Source organism: Poromitra crassiceps (assembly GCF_964638095.1).
Source record: "Poromitra crassiceps genome assembly, chromosome: 12".
Lineage (NCBI taxonomy): Eukaryota > Metazoa > Chordata > Actinopteri > Beryciformes > Melamphaidae > Poromitra > Poromitra crassiceps.
In genome coordinates this window covers 43594448-43612399 of record NC_139632.1, presented here as the reverse complement: position 1 = coordinate 43612399, position 17952 = coordinate 43594448, and the positions used below count along the sequence as shown (strand labels likewise).

At 43.4% G+C, this 17952-nt stretch overlaps 1 long non-coding RNA gene across 1 annotated transcript; it reads left to right on the top strand.

Annotated features, from left to right (window-relative positions):
- The first annotated feature begins 14645 nt into the window (after positions 1 to 14645).
- LOC310785880 lies at positions 14646 to 16972 on the top strand. Its single transcript, XR_014553197.1, has 3 exons — positions 14646 to 14881; positions 15693 to 15768; positions 16062 to 16972. It is a non-coding gene; the product is annotated as an uncharacterized lncRNA (long non-coding RNA).
- Positions 16973 to 17952: the final 980 nt, after the last annotated feature.

Genomic DNA, 17952 nt, shown 5'->3' with positions numbered 1-17952 from the left:
CAATGCATCACTTTTTTCCCCCAATATTCCCCAATGATTTATTTTTTCTCACTTTCTTTTTTCTCACTGCGTGACTACTTTTAAAATAAAAGTGCATTTGGAATTGCATTGTATTATGATCCATAATTAAAATAAACAACTGCATGTACTTCCATTATATTTTATTTGATTATTAACACATTGACTGCCAGCCGTTTTTTTTTTGCTGTAGGTAGCTTCTGCCAGGCCGTTTTTTGAGGATTCTGGCTCATTTTACAAGAGCCGAGGATTCTTTTCTGCTTGGAGGTTGTGAACACGAAGTTCACAAAAGTACTAATAGAATGTGTGCTTTCTCTGTCTAAAAGAGTTAGTTTGTAGAGTTAGTAGTTATGTAGATATTAGCCGTTGAGTACAGCATGGTTTCAGCTGTCTGAGAGTGAAAGCTGAGATAATCGCAGTTTTGTGAAATTCAATCAAACAGGCAGAACAGTCACTTTAACCATTTATTTTTGGCATCAGTGAGAGATCAGACATCCAAACAATATAGTTCCGAACGCCCTCTCCTTCAACTCCTCCCTCCGTGGGCGTGTCTAGTGGCTTTCAGCCTGCGTTTGTCACAAGCGAGTGCTCTGCTGCTGCTGCTGCGAGTTTGAGCAGCCTCCCTCCCTGGCAGCGAGTTTGAGCAGCCTCCCTCCCTGGCAGCGAGTGTGGATAGGGCTCACTCGTCTCTTGGGTTTGAGAGCCCCGATGAAGCCCCGTGCGACTCTAGGCTTTATGCTGCCCACCCAGTCCATTTCTGGAACCCCCCACCGCAGCAGCGCGAAAGCGTCCCCGCCTACAGTATGAGAATGAGGCTCGTTCGTTTCTGGGTTTTCGGAATGCGTGCGATTCTGGCCTTTCTGCGGGCGTTTCAAAGTGTGTTTCACCCATAATATATTATGCAAATTTGCAATCCCCCGTGTGCTGCTGCTGGCGCGGCCCGAGAGCGGCGAGTCTGGTGACTGATGACTGTAAAATCGGCAAGCCATTTCCTTGAGAATGGAGGAAGCAGCCGCGGGAGGCGGCTGCTTTTGGTTGACTTTCTCTCTGTCGGGAGGGCACCGTCGCCACCTAGCTGGTCGGTAAAATAGATTATACACATTCTCTTCCTCCAATTCTGGGATAGGAGACGTAAAAGGGGTTGATCGATGTCCCACTAGGGCTGCACGATATTGGAAAAAACTGACATTGCGATATTCCCTGCCCCTGCGATATATATTGCGATATGAAAAAATACAGATTTTCACCAGATTACCAGAATAGCTCTATTTTAAAGAAAAGAATACTTCTAGAATGATTGGGATGATTTTGTAGAGGAGTCCATCTGATTTTGGAGGGGAAATTAGGTATTTTAATGTTTCTCAACGACTGGGCTGTCGCCTATACTGTAGGCCTCAGAGCGTCATCTATCAGGGTGCATACACATTTTGACCAATGGATTTCCATGACTTAGGCTACATACATGAAAAAGTGAGTAAGTTATGACATTCTACTTTAAAATGTCACTAGCCTACACTTCACTTAGTGTAATGCAGCCTTTAAAACCAGGGAAAGACAACATGTATGCTGTATCACCATATTACCATATCCAACATCTAAGACCATATAGTCTCATATCACAATATTGATATACAATTGATATATTGCCCACCCCTAATATTGAGTGCCAGAATCTACCTCCCAATGATGCTATTTGCAGAAAAACATTAGATTTCATTGATTATAATCACTGCTTTCAACTTCTTTCGTTCTTCTAACGTTTCAATAAATCAACAATGAAACACCCCTGCCACTTTACACACTTGGTCTGACCCCCCGGAAACCCCCTCCAGAAACGACCAAGTGGTACACTCCGCATCTGCGGAGTTCCGGTTTTTGAGCGCAAGGCTGGCAGTACAGAGAGACGAGGATTCACATGCAGCCGACCGGTGACAAACAATTCATTCGTGAAAAGTAATAAATATACATTTAATTGCCCAGATATGTCTCTTCTCTTTTTATTTTCACTGACATGTTTTGTGTAAATAAGTCGCTATGTATGATTAACTCTACCGTAACGTTACTGCTATCATGTGATGCAACATCAGAGACTTGAAGGGGAGAGACAGCCACAGTGATAACACGGACAACTTCTCAGTAATCAGCCTTCGTGTCATAAGTTGCGGTCTTGCTTTTTGGTGTTTCAAGAGTAAATATCTCCACTCCACGGGCATGTTGAGTTACAGCAGCCAGCCTGCTGTATGCGAGTGCGCTGCAAACTGTGGACAAGTCCGCCTCCACAACCACATCGTTTATAGACGGGCTACTGTCAGCAACGCAACATAAGCAAAAGATAATTCAATTTAGGTCTCTGTGCATGTTTGTTGTGTTGAAGCTAAGCACTAAATGAGTGAGTACAGTAGCGGGGCGTCTCTCTCCTTTGAGAGAGCCTGCATTTCACTCAGTAGGCTACCCCTAAAGTGAGAGTTTATCAAGCAACATGACGAGTTAATTTGCTTTTGACATCGCACGCCCTGCGATGTGACTATCGCGCATGCGCACATCGCAATGTCGATGTGTAAACGATATATCGTGCAGCCCTATGTCCCACCGTCAAAAAAAAAAAATGTTTATGTAAGCCGAGATATCTCGTCCTTGGCACTCAACGGTTGGATCATGTAAGCCGAGATATCTCGTCCTTGGCACTCAACGTGTTAAAAAAATAAATAAAAATAATAATAATCGATTCTTGACATTTGTGAATCGATGCAGAATCGTGCACGTCCGCATCGACGATGCATCTTATAATCGATTATTTTTGACACCCCTAATAAACACACACACACACGTCTCACCTGAACTCCACAGCATTGAAAAAACGCATCTCTGTTGTTTTAGCTCCACACACGATGTATCCCATCGCCACAAAAGTGCTGGAGTCCAGCTGTGAAGGTTTCTGCTTGGTGGCGTTTAACAAGCGGCTGAACAGCACAGCCAGCTAGGATGAAAGCCATGGAGAGAATGAGTGAGCGTAAAATAGCCTCAAACAGGATTGTAGGTGGATGTATTAGCAACGTACTTGTACCTTCACCCTGTATTGTATAGCATGCCAGTGCTACTTGTACAATTTGTTTCAGAAAGCGAGTGAACACACAACACAGTGGATGTAATATGTCTCCGGCTATGACCGAAGCTGATACCTGTCTGTCTGTCCAGGTGTTGACTGATCCCATGGCGTAGATACTCCTCAGCTCGGACAGACGGAGGGTGCCCAGCTCTGCTTCTGACATCTCCACCGCTAGTCCACCCAGCTGAGCGACCAGGGACGGAGACATGGAGCGGATGTGGCCATGCACCTTCATGCGCGTGTTCACGCATACACACACGCATGCATGCACACACACACACACACACAAAATCCCAGAGAGACCCCAGTTAAAACATGGCAGACATTTTAGCAACATTTCACATCCATAAAACCATATTCACCAACTTAAAGTCTTTATTTATTGTTTTTGAAAAGCGTAGCAAACAATATACTAAAACAATATATTCTTCCAACAATAAGAAATCTATTAAATCACCTTTGTACATTTGTACTACATGTTTTGCAATTAAAAAAAGACAACCCTAACAACTGGATTTAGGAGGGGTTTCAAATGTAAACAGGAAGTATGGAAATGTCCCATAGGGAAGAAGCCTGGAATGAAATGCATGTGTGATGTGACGTGATGTGATGTTCTCACTGTGGTAGTTCCTGCATGATGGATGGCTGGAAGAGAGTCTCACCTCTTTGACTTTCTTGAGCAGCTGTTGGCGTTGGTAGGGTGTAAGGAACGGGTCGTGGCCCATCAAGGAACGGGTCGTGGCCCCCCCCCCCCCTCCCCCCCCTCCGGCTCTGGCTGATGGCCCTCCAGGCTTATCACCGGCTCTGGCAGATGACCCCTGGCACGTCATCTGCCAGGGGTGAGCGAGGTCGTCTGCCAGGGGTGAGCGAGGTCATCTGCCAGGGGTGAGTGAGGTCATCTGCCAGGGGTGAGTGAGGTCATGAGCCAGGGGTGAGCGAGGTCGTCTGCCAGGGGTGAGTGGGGGTGAGCGAGGTCATCTGCCAGGGGTGAGTGGGGGTGAGCGAGGTCATCTGCCAGGGGTGAGCGAGGTCGTCTGCCAGGGGTGAGTGAGGTCATCTGCCAGGGGTGAGCGAGGTCATGAGCCAGGGGTGAGCGAGGTCATGAGCCAGGGGTGAGCGAGGTCATCTGCCAGGGGTGAGCGAGGTCATCTGCCAGGGGTGAGTGAGGTCATGAGCCAGGGGTGAGCGAGGTCATCTGCCAGGGGTGAGCGAGGTCATCTGCCAGGGGTGAGTGAGGTCATCTGCCAGGGGTGAGCGAGGTCGTCTGCCAGGGGTGAGCGAGGTCATCTGCCAGGGGTGAGTGAGGTCGTCTGCCAGGGGTGAGTGAGGTCATGAGCCAGGGTGGATGGGGGCAGATCAGGGCATGGTGGGGCAGGGCAGCAGCATCAGCATGAGACACAGAGGACTGGGGCTCAGTGCCAGCCCCGATGAGTCTCTCCCTACACACACACACACACACACACACACACACACACACACACACACACACACACACACACACACACACACACACACACACACACAGGGGTCAAACCAATAGAACTGGAAAATAGAATGCCCATTGGTCACACTGTATTTGGGCGTGTCACAAACAAAAGGCAAAGTAAACAGAGTTCCAGTTTAGATGATGCCGTCACACTTAGTTTCTGTTGCTCCATTAAGACTGAATGGGAGGAGCTGCTTTGTAAGTGTGGCAACACCTGATTCCAGCAATTCTGGGTACATGTTGTGTTTCAGAGCTGTTAGCTACATGTTGTGTTTCAGAGCTGTTAGCTACATGTTGTGTTTCAGAGCTGTTAGGTACATGTTGTGTTTCAGAGCTGTTAGCTACATGTTGTGTTTCAGAGCTGTTAGCTACATGTTGTGTTTCAGACCTGGCTACACGTTGTGTTTCAGAGCTGTTAGCTACATGTTGTGTTTCAGAGCTGTTAGCTACATGTTGTGTTTCAGAGCTGTTAGCTACATGTTGTGTTTCAGAGCTGTTAGCTACATGTTGTGTTTCAGAGCTGTTAGCTACATGTTGTGTTTCAGAGCTGTTAGCTACATGTTGTGTTTCAGAGCTGTTAGCTACATGTTGTGTTTCAGAGCTGTTAGCTACATGTTGTGTTTCAGAGCTGTTAGCTACATGTTTGTTAGCTACATGTTGTGTTTCAGAGCTGTTAGCTACATGTGTTCAGAGCTGTTAGCTACATGTTGTGTTTCAGGCCTCTTTTGGTATGGTATGGTGTTTATTCTTAATCCCCGAGGGGAAACATGGTTTGCCACCAGAGCGAGAACAGATACAAACAAGAAACAGTAACATACAGCACAATAACAATAATACAGTGGAGAGAGAGAGAGCCTCACAAAGCAAGGCTAGCAGTGTTCATTAAAGAATTTTACAGAAGCAGGAACAAAAGATCTTCTAAATCGCTCAGTAGAGCACCGAGGCATCAAAAGCCTATTACTAAACGAACTGCGCAGGGCATTAAATACATTAAACAAAGGATGGCCTTCATAAGAAAGAATAGAATTCAATTTTCTCCTTGTTCTCTTGGCTATAATCATCTCCAAAGAATCAGGGGGAAGGCCAATCACTGAGCCTGCCTTTTTAATCATTTTGTTTATCCTATTTTTGTCCATGACAGTGAGGCTGCCCCCCCAGCAGAGCACAGCATAGAAAAGGACACTAGCTAGGATACCTTGGTAGAACACATGAAGAAGTGACCTGCTGATGTCAAATGATCTAAGCTTCCTCAAGTGGAAAAGCCCAGACTGGGCCTTCTTGAACACAGAATCTGTGTTCTTCTTCCAGTCCAGCTTACTGTCCAGGTGGACACCGAGATACTTATAAGACTGGACTATTTCTACCTCCAGCCCTTTAATAATGACAGGGGAGACTTCTGCCTTCTTCCTCCCAAAATCAATAACTAGCTCTTTGGTCTTTTCAACATTGAGCAGTAAAAAATTGTCATCGCACCAGGAAACAAATAAATCAATCTCCTTTTTATAGGCCCGATCGTCACCTTTGTTGATGAGACCAATAAGAGCAGTGTCATCAGAGAATTTCTGCATATGACACATGGCCTCACTATGTCTGCAGTCCGCAGTATAAAGAATAAAGAAAAAAGGAGCTAAAACTGTTCCTTGAGGGGCTCCAGTTTTTGTCCAGATGATATCTGATACAGTGTCGTCCAGCCTAACAAACTGAGGTTGAGGCACAAGATATCTCATGCACCAGGCGATGGTTGAATTATGCAATTTATATTGAATCAGTTTATTTGCTAGAATGTGTGGCTGGATAGTGTTGTTCAGGCTCCATCTGGGCCCTTCTTGATCTAACTTCGTTCTCTCTCTTTCTTAAAAAAAAAAAAAAACTAACCAACCTTGTACCACTAACCTAAACTTGTACCACTGTTCCTTCAGAAGTTGTAGTTGTCATAGACTGTGCTCCATAGTTGATTGCTCTATTGCTGACAAAAAATGTGTTATTGTAAGTCGCTTTGGATAAAAGCGTCTGCCAAATGACGTAATGTAATGTAATGTAATGTAATGAAGGCGCTCGAAAAATCAAAGAACATTTCCCTAACAGAGTTTAAATAAACGTCTTACAAATAAAGAAAAGCCACTGTCAAATCATGCGATTTAAGTGAATGTTTTGAGCTTTGAGAGGTTTGTTCATGTTTACCCATTTTGGTGGATTGTCCCAAGATCATACAAATGATGTGATTTTTGTGAACTTAAAGGCCCAATCCGTCAAAACTCACTATTACTGACGCCGGTGGCCGTTAGTGTAACTGCAGGCAGCGTGTGAACGAGCTGACGCGCGGGCACCATACTCGCACGCGCACAAGCAGTTGCCTGGCAACAGCAGAGCTGTTCGTTGCTTTGTAACGTTAACTCATAAAAGTCACTTGAAAACGGCAACCTGGACAATTTATCGGTCAGATCAGCCTCGAGATGCTCAGGAAGGATTCTGGATGAATTAGGGGACGTTATTGTGGCATGTTTGGTCGTGTTTTGGCTTGCGTTGACTGCGGGCAAGTCGATACTCATGTTAGCAAAAGCCAGGAAATAGCCTTCTCCCCCTGTATGTATGGTAATGCCTGGAGTTGACCAAACTGAACAATCAAACAATGTTTCATAAGCATAACAGTAACGTTAGGCATATTTAGGACTGTTAAATTCATTATCCACACAAGACGGTAACGTTATTAGTGGGGCTGGTGGTAATTTCTATAAATGTAAATGAATATTAGTTAGCCGCGATTAGCATCAAGCTAATGCTACTAGTATGTGCAGTCCCACTGCAGTCAGAGCCTGCTGGCTGCGGGAAGTGGATACTCATGTTTGCACAAGCCAGGAAATAGCCTGCTCCCCCTGTGTGTACGGTACCGTCAAACAATGTACCGTAAGCATAACAGACAGTAGGCTAACGTTAGGCATATTTCCGACTGTTAGATTCATTCATTATCAACACAAGACAGTAACGTTATTAGTGGGGCTGGTGGTAATTTCTATAAATATAGCTAAATCTATTAGTTAGCATCAAGGGGAGCGTGCCTATGTTCCCACAGCCCTATGTTCCCACAGCCCTTTCTTGACTATTTTATAGAGCAGCAACGCGTTGAAAATAGAACAGTGGCGTAACATAGAGCAGCGCGTGTGCTGCGCGTTGCATGCTGACAAGCCACGGCCGGTGTGAGACTTTACATTAAATATAATTGAATCTAAAAGGCGCGGCGCGTTTTTTTGCGCGACATACATGTTCGGTGTATTTTGGCCTTAAGGAGCTAAGTTTAGCAAAGGACGTGTCAAAATTATGCCAGAGAACAGCACATGTCCACAAGCCAGGGCTACTAGCAAACAATCAAAATAAGATTAATTTTTTATTTATTTAAATAAATAAAAATATTGCACTATTTATGCAGTTAACTCAACCTTTATTGCACTATTTATGCAGTTCACTCAACATTTTTGTGCCAGGAACAGGCAATCTGCAAGTGCTGTCCTTTGAAGACTATTTCAAGATTTATATTTCTGGCGCCAGCAACGCCAATGGATCTTTTCTCCTCTCGTTTCATGACGGTGGAAACAGAAATTCTGAACAACTAAAACCTTTCCTCCACGGTTTCCAGGGATCAAGCTTCCATGAATAGCAGCCATCTGAGCAAACACTGTGGACCACTCAGCACCAATGGGGCATGGCCGCGAATTACGATCAAAATATAAGGGGGTCGTCGGAACTACACCTCTCCACCAAATATCGTGAAAATCCGTGCTGTAGTATTTACGAAATAGTGCATTTGGTTTTTCAAACTGTCGCAATAGAAACAACTATGGACGGATCGTGATCAACAAAAAAGTGTTCCACGCAACACGCCTTCACCAAATTTGGTGCAAATTGGAACATTCTGCATCGAAACGTTTAGATCACATTGTGTTTTGTTATTTTTTGTGGTTTTTTGTCTCTTTGACCTTACTCAGTCATTCGTAGTGATGCATTGTGTAAGTTGGATTGTGAATGCCTTTTTGATTCTTCATTAATACAATAAAATTAAATTAAAAATTAAAATGCACACAGACAAAGAGTAAGTAAATCTTAGTAAACGTGGGAACATTATGAGAACTAGTGCAAACCACTTCTTGTAGTTTAGGGGGCTGGGGCCAAATCTGATATGGATGAATTGCTAACTAGTGCTAGTCATATTGTGTATTTTTTCATGATCATGTGTATTCTTGCATGATCAAAGGCACACAAAACTTTGAGACTGGTGTGGTTGTGCAACAAGACTATTGTTGGGAAATGTGGGAACACAGGGCCTTATTTTGGAAGAAAAAAAAATCTAAGAAATGTGGGAACATAGGGCTGTGGGAACATAGGGCTGAAATCTTAGAAATGTGGGAACATAGGGCTGTGGGAACATTGGGCTGTGGGAACATAGGGGTGACCCCCGCATGAAGCTAACGACTCACCACCGCAGCTAAATGCAGTCAAACAATAATGTTCCATGACCATAAGCATAACGGTACTAACGTTAGGGTTGCATTACTTCACACAAGACGGTAATGTTAGCAGAGTTTCTGACCAGGTGGTCAGATACTTGTACTACGGAGTGACAGTAAAAATCTTGAAAATCCATTAGCAAGCAGCTAACGTTATCTGGTCAAAACCACATTACAGTAGCTACAAGCAGCAAGTTCCCTTCATGAACCGAAAACACAGTCCTGACTCTAGTTTCCCCCCCGATGTTGGTCACATTGCTGCTGTCTGGCCAGACGGGCTTCATTAGATAAATATTTATTTATTTAGTCTGGACTTTTTCTGGAGTCTGTGTTTGTTGTTTCCTTTAGCTAGCAGCTAGCGACGAGCGTAACGTTAAAAGCTACTTCAGCCATTTCCTGTTAGCGTCTAGACAAGAGACAAGCTCGACCTGAACGCGCGAGACGTCACATCCTCTAGCTGTGGCGGGAGATGCTATCCACTTCGAAACTGCGGTTTTCCATGTATCTTCTGAACGGCTGGTCGGAGAGAAACGCCCCTGGTCGCCATTTTTAAGTGACGTCAAGGCGCATTCACTCAGTGCCAATAATAAACACTTTGTGCACATTTATTTCTCGCCAGAACCAACGGAATGGGCCTTTAAGTACATGTTTCTAATTTATCAATGGGCTTTTTAATTTATTTTTTTAATGATCCAAGTTGCAGTGGTTTACCTCTGAAGTCGGCAGGCCTGTCCTCCCAGGGTGACAGCACAATACCCAGGGCTTTCCACTGGTTACCTGACAGGGCTGCTTCCTGTTCAGCTGTTACTGCCACAGCCTGCTCATAGGAGAACATGCTGATCTGGTTCGGGTTAAACACCACCTGCAGAAGGTGACATGAGCCAAATGAGGGGAGGCACGAATTGTCAAGATGAACACACCAACATAGATAACAAGACATTTCGGGTCCCAGAACAAAAGCTGAATAGAACTCCATAGACTTGTTTTGTGGAAGTCAGGTCAGTGTACAGTAAACTAGTAATAATAGTCATTTAAGACTTACACTAAACTGCTCAGGTGGTATCATTGAGATAGCCAGAGGTGTGATTCCTTCAATTTGGTCCCTCACCAAAGCTGACATGGACATATCTGGAAGACCAGCTGCACAACGAGAAAGTGAAGTAGCATCAATGCTCCCAGAGCTAAACAGCCACCAACATAACTGAGTGAAAAATCACATTTAGCAGATGATCACAGAGAGGATTGTTCATATCAGGGTGCTCAACATGAGGAGAGTGGATGTGTCTTACCTGCCAGAACTCCAATCTCAATGAAGACATCAGTCTTCCAGTTACCTGTGGGTCCAAATGCAAGACTGTGTTGCAGAAGGTCGACGAGAGCCAGCAACTGGTCTGGTGAGCAGGACAGCCTCAGCTGACCCAGCCACAGCACAGCCTTACTGCAGCCACCAGGGGGAGACAGCAGGTCACACAGTAAGTAAAGGGGACAGAAGTACCACAGGAATGAGTCCGGACCTGGATGTTAACACTTCCGCCTCTTATGTGTAAAAGTCAATGGGATTTATGTGTGAGGATTTTGGTTGAATGCTTGAAATAAGGTCTGTGGTTAACAAAAGTTTATGACTTTTATGATTTTCAGTACAGATAGGCCATATTGTGACTAGCATTTTCGTTTACTTCCGTTCCCACGGCAGGGGCACTACACACTTTTTTCTCCATAAAAGAGATCTATAGGTAGAAAGTACAAATAAAAAAGTTCTACTCGTGTTATCCTGCAGTATTTTTTTAATCAGTGGTCAAAGACGGCACTATTTCTTACTAGGCGTACTAATCTGTGCAAGGGGAGTGGTGTGGTTTTGGTCACGTGGACCAATCGCGTAGCCGCTTTATTCCCTTGCCGTAATAACATTAGAGCCATGGCGACCACCAGTTCAAGCAGCGAAGAGGGGAAAAAGAAACCAAAACAGCGGAAAAAAGTGCGTAAAAGCCGGGAATCAAAGGACTCCAAACGATGCTATATGCACTTTTTGTCAGTACAGAATGAGGACGTGCAGGATTTTACCCAGACAAGGTGGGACACTTACAGGTCTGTCGTCAAACAGTGGCTTTGTCTGGACGGCGATAGTAAAGTTATCGCTGAAACTTTTAAACATTGCGTGGACGTGGATTTTGACCATGTTCCCGAGGACGCTGGATTTCACGCGACGTGTTACCGTCGCTTTATTTGTAAAAGACGTTTGGGTTTGGCTGAGAAACGCTGCACACAGATGGTGCAGGGGGGGGGAGAAGAAGAACCAGATGCAGCCGCAGCCTCGGACAGCATCGGCCCCGACGGAGCCACGTCTGAAACCCCCCGAAAGAAACTTCGGTCTCGGACAGGTTTGCCCGTCCGTTCTGCTGGCCCTGTCCTTCCAGCCATCTGCATCATTTGTAAAAAGGTGGACAAATATATTACTGTTGGTGGAAAACGGAAGAAGGATCAACTTTCACAAGCAGAGACAGTGTCTGCAGGTAAGCGACCCCCCCCCTCTCTCTCTCTCTCTATCTCACACACACACACACACACACACACACACACACACACACACACACACGGGACTGAAAAACATGGAACAAGGAAGTGTGCAGATAGACAGGCAGAAAAGGCGGTGGTCTTGTGATGTAGTTGATTTATATATTATATTATATTACTTATCATTGATAAAAAAAATGTGTATCTACAGAACAGAGACTGAAACACCAAGGGGGGGCAGGTCACAAGTGCCAGCTGGCCCATTGTTCACTGTGTTATTTACAGCCCCCAAACCAACACACACACACACACACACACACACACACACACACACACACACACACACACACACACACACACACAGAGAGAGAGAGGGAGCATTTTATTTTATTGCCTTGATCTCCCCAGCTAGCAATCTGCCGCTGCCGCTAGTGGCCCGTGGTCGCATTTTGAGCGGCCGGGCGGCGGTGGCATTCCTTCAGCGGCCATCCGGCGGCCCACTGGAGGATGCCGCTACCTTCACTCTGGCGGAATGCCGCTGGAGGGCTAGCAGCGGCAGGCCGTCGGCAAGCCGCCAAGAATTTTCCCTCTCTAAGTACCACATCAGCGCTGGAGGGGCGCTGGTGTCTGGCCGTCGGCAGATAGGCCAAGATACTCCATCCATTAAACTGCATTCATAAGCATTATGAAACTATAGCTCTAATTTGAAACGATGGGCTAAGTTCTGTTCTCTTTTGTTTGAAAGAGACTATTTAATGGATTTCTGTTTTTATTAGGCTACACAAAGGCAAAAATACCTTCACAGCATTCGAAAATGAACTTAGCAAGATTTTCCAAAGCTCTATAGGCCTATGGATGAAAAACACAAATGCCCAAAAATTATACATTGTATTTGAGAAGTTTATTGTAGCCTATTTAATTTCTGTAGTAATTGTTTTGTCCGTGCAGCATTTACTTTTTATTTATGTTGTTCTCTCAAATTTTTGGGTTAGTCTTTGAATTAAAAAACATAGTGGACAAACATTTCTAATCACCTGTGTTGGAATGTTCTTTGAATACCAGAAATCAAAATCAATAGCTTATAAATTCACTTTATTGAATTGTTCACGCCTGAGTCGTAAACCAGAGCAAATTAAAATACAACCGGATGGATGTTGGACTTTGAATGGTTTTGAATGACCAAGCAAAGTGGTCTATAGCTTATGTGCTTGATAGTGCATCCATGGCCTAGCCACTTGACTTGATGTCTAGTGCAGTGGTTCTCAAACTTTAAACTGACACAAATTAGACAACGGAGCCTCATTTGATAATATTTTGTCCCAACTGATATGATTTTTAGCTTTTGTGACTACCCTCCCATGTGTGGTCGTCACAATGTTTTATAATATAAAGTGTATGAAACCCATGACCAAAATACTCATGCATTCTGTCATTGTGTTACTTATCTTTGGAATTCTTCTGAAAATGAATTACTTTTTTTGCTGGGTATACCCCTGGAAGCCCCTCAAGGACCCCTGGGGGTACCTGGACCCCACTTTGAGAACCTCTGTAGATTTTTTTTAATCAAAAAGCTCATTTCTGGCAGTTTGTAAGTAAATAAATAAATAAATAAAATTACTGTAATTAAAAAAAAAATCCATTGTTCTCAGGTGGGACAAGGCCCAAAATGATCACTGTAAGCAGAGTATTGATCACTATAAGCAAATTATTCATAACAGCATGGAATAATTCAGGACCAAGGTTTTTGATCAATATAAGCAGTTGATCACTATAAGTATGTATATATACACACACAGATCCTTTCCCAAAAATTTGAATATCATGGAAAGTTTTCTTCCATAATTCCTTTCAAAAAGTGAAACTTTCATAGATTATAGATTCATTACACACAAAGTGAAATATTTCTAGCCTTTATTTGTTTCATTTTTCATAATTTTGGCCTACAGCTCCAGAAGACCCCCAATACAGTATTTCAAGAAAGTATTATAGTGTGAAGAAAATCAGCAGTTACTTCTCAGTTATGACTGACTCCAGCCTCAGTCCACTCCCTCTGAATCTCTGCCAAATTTTTTGAATCGTCTTTGCTTGACAATCCGCTGAAGTCCACGGTTATCCATGTTATTTCCATGATATTCAATTTTTTTTAAAGGATCTGTATGTGTGTGTGTGTGTGTGTGTGTGTGTGTGTGTGTGTGTGTGTGTGTACACAAAGGGGAAAAAATCATTTTAGGAGTAGAATGTGAATCTGTATGAATTTTGCAATACAGATGTGGAGACAAAAGATCACTTTTTTCCCCTGCAAAATTACTTATAATTGGCCTAATTTTAATTTATGGATAATCTAGCATTGATGCATTTCTACTTGAACATGTCAAATTTGGAATGTTTATAGAAGATAGCAACATATTTTTGGCAAAATATTGTATAGGCCTACACAAAATTTAAGGCACAACAGGGCTGTGTCTACCCAGTTGTAGCCTAATTTAACCTCTGGAACAATTGTTTTGTCCCTGGAATATAAATAAATAAATAAATAAATAAATAAATAAATAAATAAAGTGCAAATAATAATAGGTAGATGTCCAAGAAGAATAAACGTGGGTAATTTATTCACTGGGTATGCAGTGTTATATTTTTCAGCCAGATGCAGGATGATGGCGCTCTCTCTCTCTCTCTCTCTCTCTCTCTCTCTCTCTCTCTCTCTCTCTCTCTCTCTCTCTCTCTCTCTCTCTCTCTCTCTCTCTCTCTCTACTTTATTACACTGGTCAGGTCTGCACTGCAGTCTATATATCCCCCCCCCCCATGTCTCATCTGTATCCATTTGTCTGATGTTGTTTTTGTGTGTGTAATGTTAACAGTTTGAAATAAAGATTATTGGGAGGGAGGGGGGGGGGGGGGTTGAGAGTGACGATGGGAAGTGAAGAATTTTGGCACTTTTGCGTTGCCGTAGTGTGACGTTGTGTCTGCGTCCAGGCCATTGAGGCTACGTGTGTCCTGGCGCCATTTTATGAATGGGATTTCAGGAAGCAAACATGCGCCGAGTACTGATAGCAACAATCTTTGAAAAAGTCGTTTTAAACCATGACTTGTCTTCACCTATCTACAAAACACAGGACTGATTATAAAAGCGATATACGGACAATAACAGACCGGTTGGTGGCGATCATCCGCTGCCTTCTTGCAACTTCATCACAAGAAAAACAAGACGTGCACGACAACAAAGAACACTGAAAACTTCGGGGCTCTTTGAAAAGCAGATCGGTAAGAATATTTAACGCTATATTTGTAAATCCTATTGTGCTCTGCTGCGATCTTACCATTAGCCATTTCGCTGGTTAGGCAGATAACAACAAGTTAGATGGCTAATAGTTAAATGTCGTTGTGTAGTCAGCTTTTTGTGTTACACATAGGCCTACAAGTAGCAGAGGCTAGCGTTAGCCACTCTACCCAGTGAAGAAATGCATGGGCCATCTACATCTTGTTAAAAACCTTCCACGTTTCTTGGAGTAAAACGTAAAAAGGCATCGGTTGCAAACATCTATTTTGTGCTCATTCTGGATATATCAATACACCATTAACGGTGTTATTCGGCCGTTTAACGTTAACGTACATAATTCCGTTTGCTTTCGCGGCTATAAACAGACAATTGATTAAACTAACGTTACAGAGTACAGCCCATTGTTAGTGTGTTGCTGCTCACGTTAATTTACTGCGTGCATATTCTTCTGTTTGCGTGCACGGCCATGTAAGATGAGATCAAAACTAACGTTACAGACCGTTACAGTCTGTGACTGTTAGTCTGTAAATCGTTTGTATTATTTATTTCCTTTTACCCCCACACTGATGCAAGCTCTATTTTGGACCAAACAGGCTTGAGATGAGCCATATGAAGCTGCTAGAGTCCAGCAGCTGCATAAATACAAAAATGTGAAATTATTATCGCTTATCGGACAAGAGAAGCAGATATTTGTCTGTTATAGGTATCAGCTCAAAAATCCCTCCTAGCAGCATCATAAAAGGCATTCAAATAGCTATTTTATTTTTCTAATGTAGCTCCCTTTGTTTGTTTCAGGTTGGGCCAATGGACAGCTTTGTCAGAGACACATTGGCGGAGTGGCAACTTCAAGACCTCGTAGATAGTTTTAAAGGTAAGGTTTCTATTTTATTTTTTATAAATATTCTTATGGAAAATTATTATTTCTTTAGCCGTAGCTTGGCCTCGCCTGCCCTATTGGCACGCCCGTGTGTGTGTGTGTTGCTCTCACTAAATATTATTGCATCAGTGATGTCACAATGCCTCCATGTGTAGGTGTGTGTGTGCCCCCCGCCCCCCTTTTTGTTTTAATACATATAAAATTGTACTTCAACAAACTGTAATGACTAGTCTTCATGTCCTCAATCTTTCTTGTTCACCTCTCGTCCATCTCTCTCCGCTGCATAGCTGGGTTTCGGAGGAGCCGGCCTTGTCCACCACGTGCAACGCCGTCAAAGAGAAAAAGACCTGTGACTCCCTCTGCCTGCAAGTGTTCTCGAGTCCAGGAGTCCAAGTCCAGGACTCGTGACTCGACTCGAGGCACTCGTGACTCGGACTTGGCTATCCGCCTCTTCAATGAGACCCGAAAGCCTCCACAAGCCCATGCCCCCCATGGACTTATCCCACAGACACTTGAAGACACTTGACATCTTTCATATGGACATTATTATCCCACGGCCATGGACACAACCATTACACATCACTTAAGGACTTACTGGGCATTTTATGGACTTATTACACGCCACGGACATTTACATGGACTCCACTATGTCACTTTCAAGGTCTGTTACTTTGCACTTTAATGCAAATTAATTTGAAAATTGCCTTTCTGTCTGCCTGATTTGTATTGCTGCGCTGCATACTGCACAAAGACAAATTCCTCATTTGTAACATGTTCATTATGGCTATTAAGTAAGCTTGAATCTTGAGACTATTGTTTATTTATATACTAGACTCCCCCTGCTAGTATTGACTTACAATCATTACAGTCCTTGATAATTACCCACCTATAATAACACACAATTTTATATAAAATTTACTTTTTGGAACACGGTGGAAAAGGAATATCTATGATGTGCTGCTGTGCGTGACTTTATGCCTGTTTTCTATTTGTATCTTTATGACTGTTTTATTTGACTATTGCACTATTTAAGGCAGATTTTGCTTTGCTTTGTTTTTTTTTATACATTATTTTTGGCTTGATGTGTTTTTTTTAATATATAGCCTACATAATATGCAACATATAGCTACAGAGTTGTCAAGTTTTTTGCTATTTGCAATGCACAGTTGTCAAATCATCATCCTTTGATTGATTTCTTATGTCCATAAATAAAATAACAAAAAGTTCACGGATCTGTTCTCCTTTAAATTATTATTGTTGTATGAATACTCACATGTTATCATTTAAATCATTGTAATTATGTGCATTATTGAAGTGGTTCTCAACCTTTTTTAACCAAATAGGCTACCTCAGAAATTACCACCATATTTAAGTATGAGAGGAAGGGAGCCCTGCCAGTGGAGAAGCACTGCATGCATGCATTAGCATAACAATGTATATGGGGGCTGGGAGGTGCAATACCAGCGGCATGCCATCAGCGTGCCGTGCAAGGGCCGCTGGCTGTGTACGCTGGTGCCGCCAGCGGACCGCCAGCGAGCCACCCCGGCGGACCGCTGTTTCACCGACTAGCACGACCGCAGCGGAGCCGCTGCGGCTGCCGACGGTGGCCCGCCGAATTGGTCTCCGGCTTGCCGCCGGCGGCCCGCCCATGATCTGCTAGCTGGGTCCTTGCCCCCCCCACCTCTTTTTTCTTGTAATAACAATACAATGGATAAAAGATACAAAAACAAATGTCACCCACTTTTTTTTTATTATAAAATGTGTGATTTGACAGTAAAGCTGATTATAACTTTTTTTTGTTTTCAGGCCAGTTGCGGAAGGCTGCTGAGAAGAAGGAAGACTCTAGCGTTCTTTTGCATATCAAAGACAAAGACTGTGTGTCTCTGGAAGTGCGTTACCACAGGTCCTGTTACAGAGAATACACAAGGTCCTTGTCAAAGTCTACGGCAACACATACTGCAACCACAGATGAAGTGTGAGTTATTACATTGCATTAACACTGCACATTTCAAAAGTAAGGCTTTGACCTACAACAAATACTATTTTGTCTGTCTTTAGATACAATGTTGACAGCAGACCTCTTTGCACATGTTAAGTATTTTTTTGTCTGCGTGTGTGTGTTTTCAGAAATGAACAACCCTTTGCTGCCAGCTACAAGATATTCTGCGAACGAGTCAT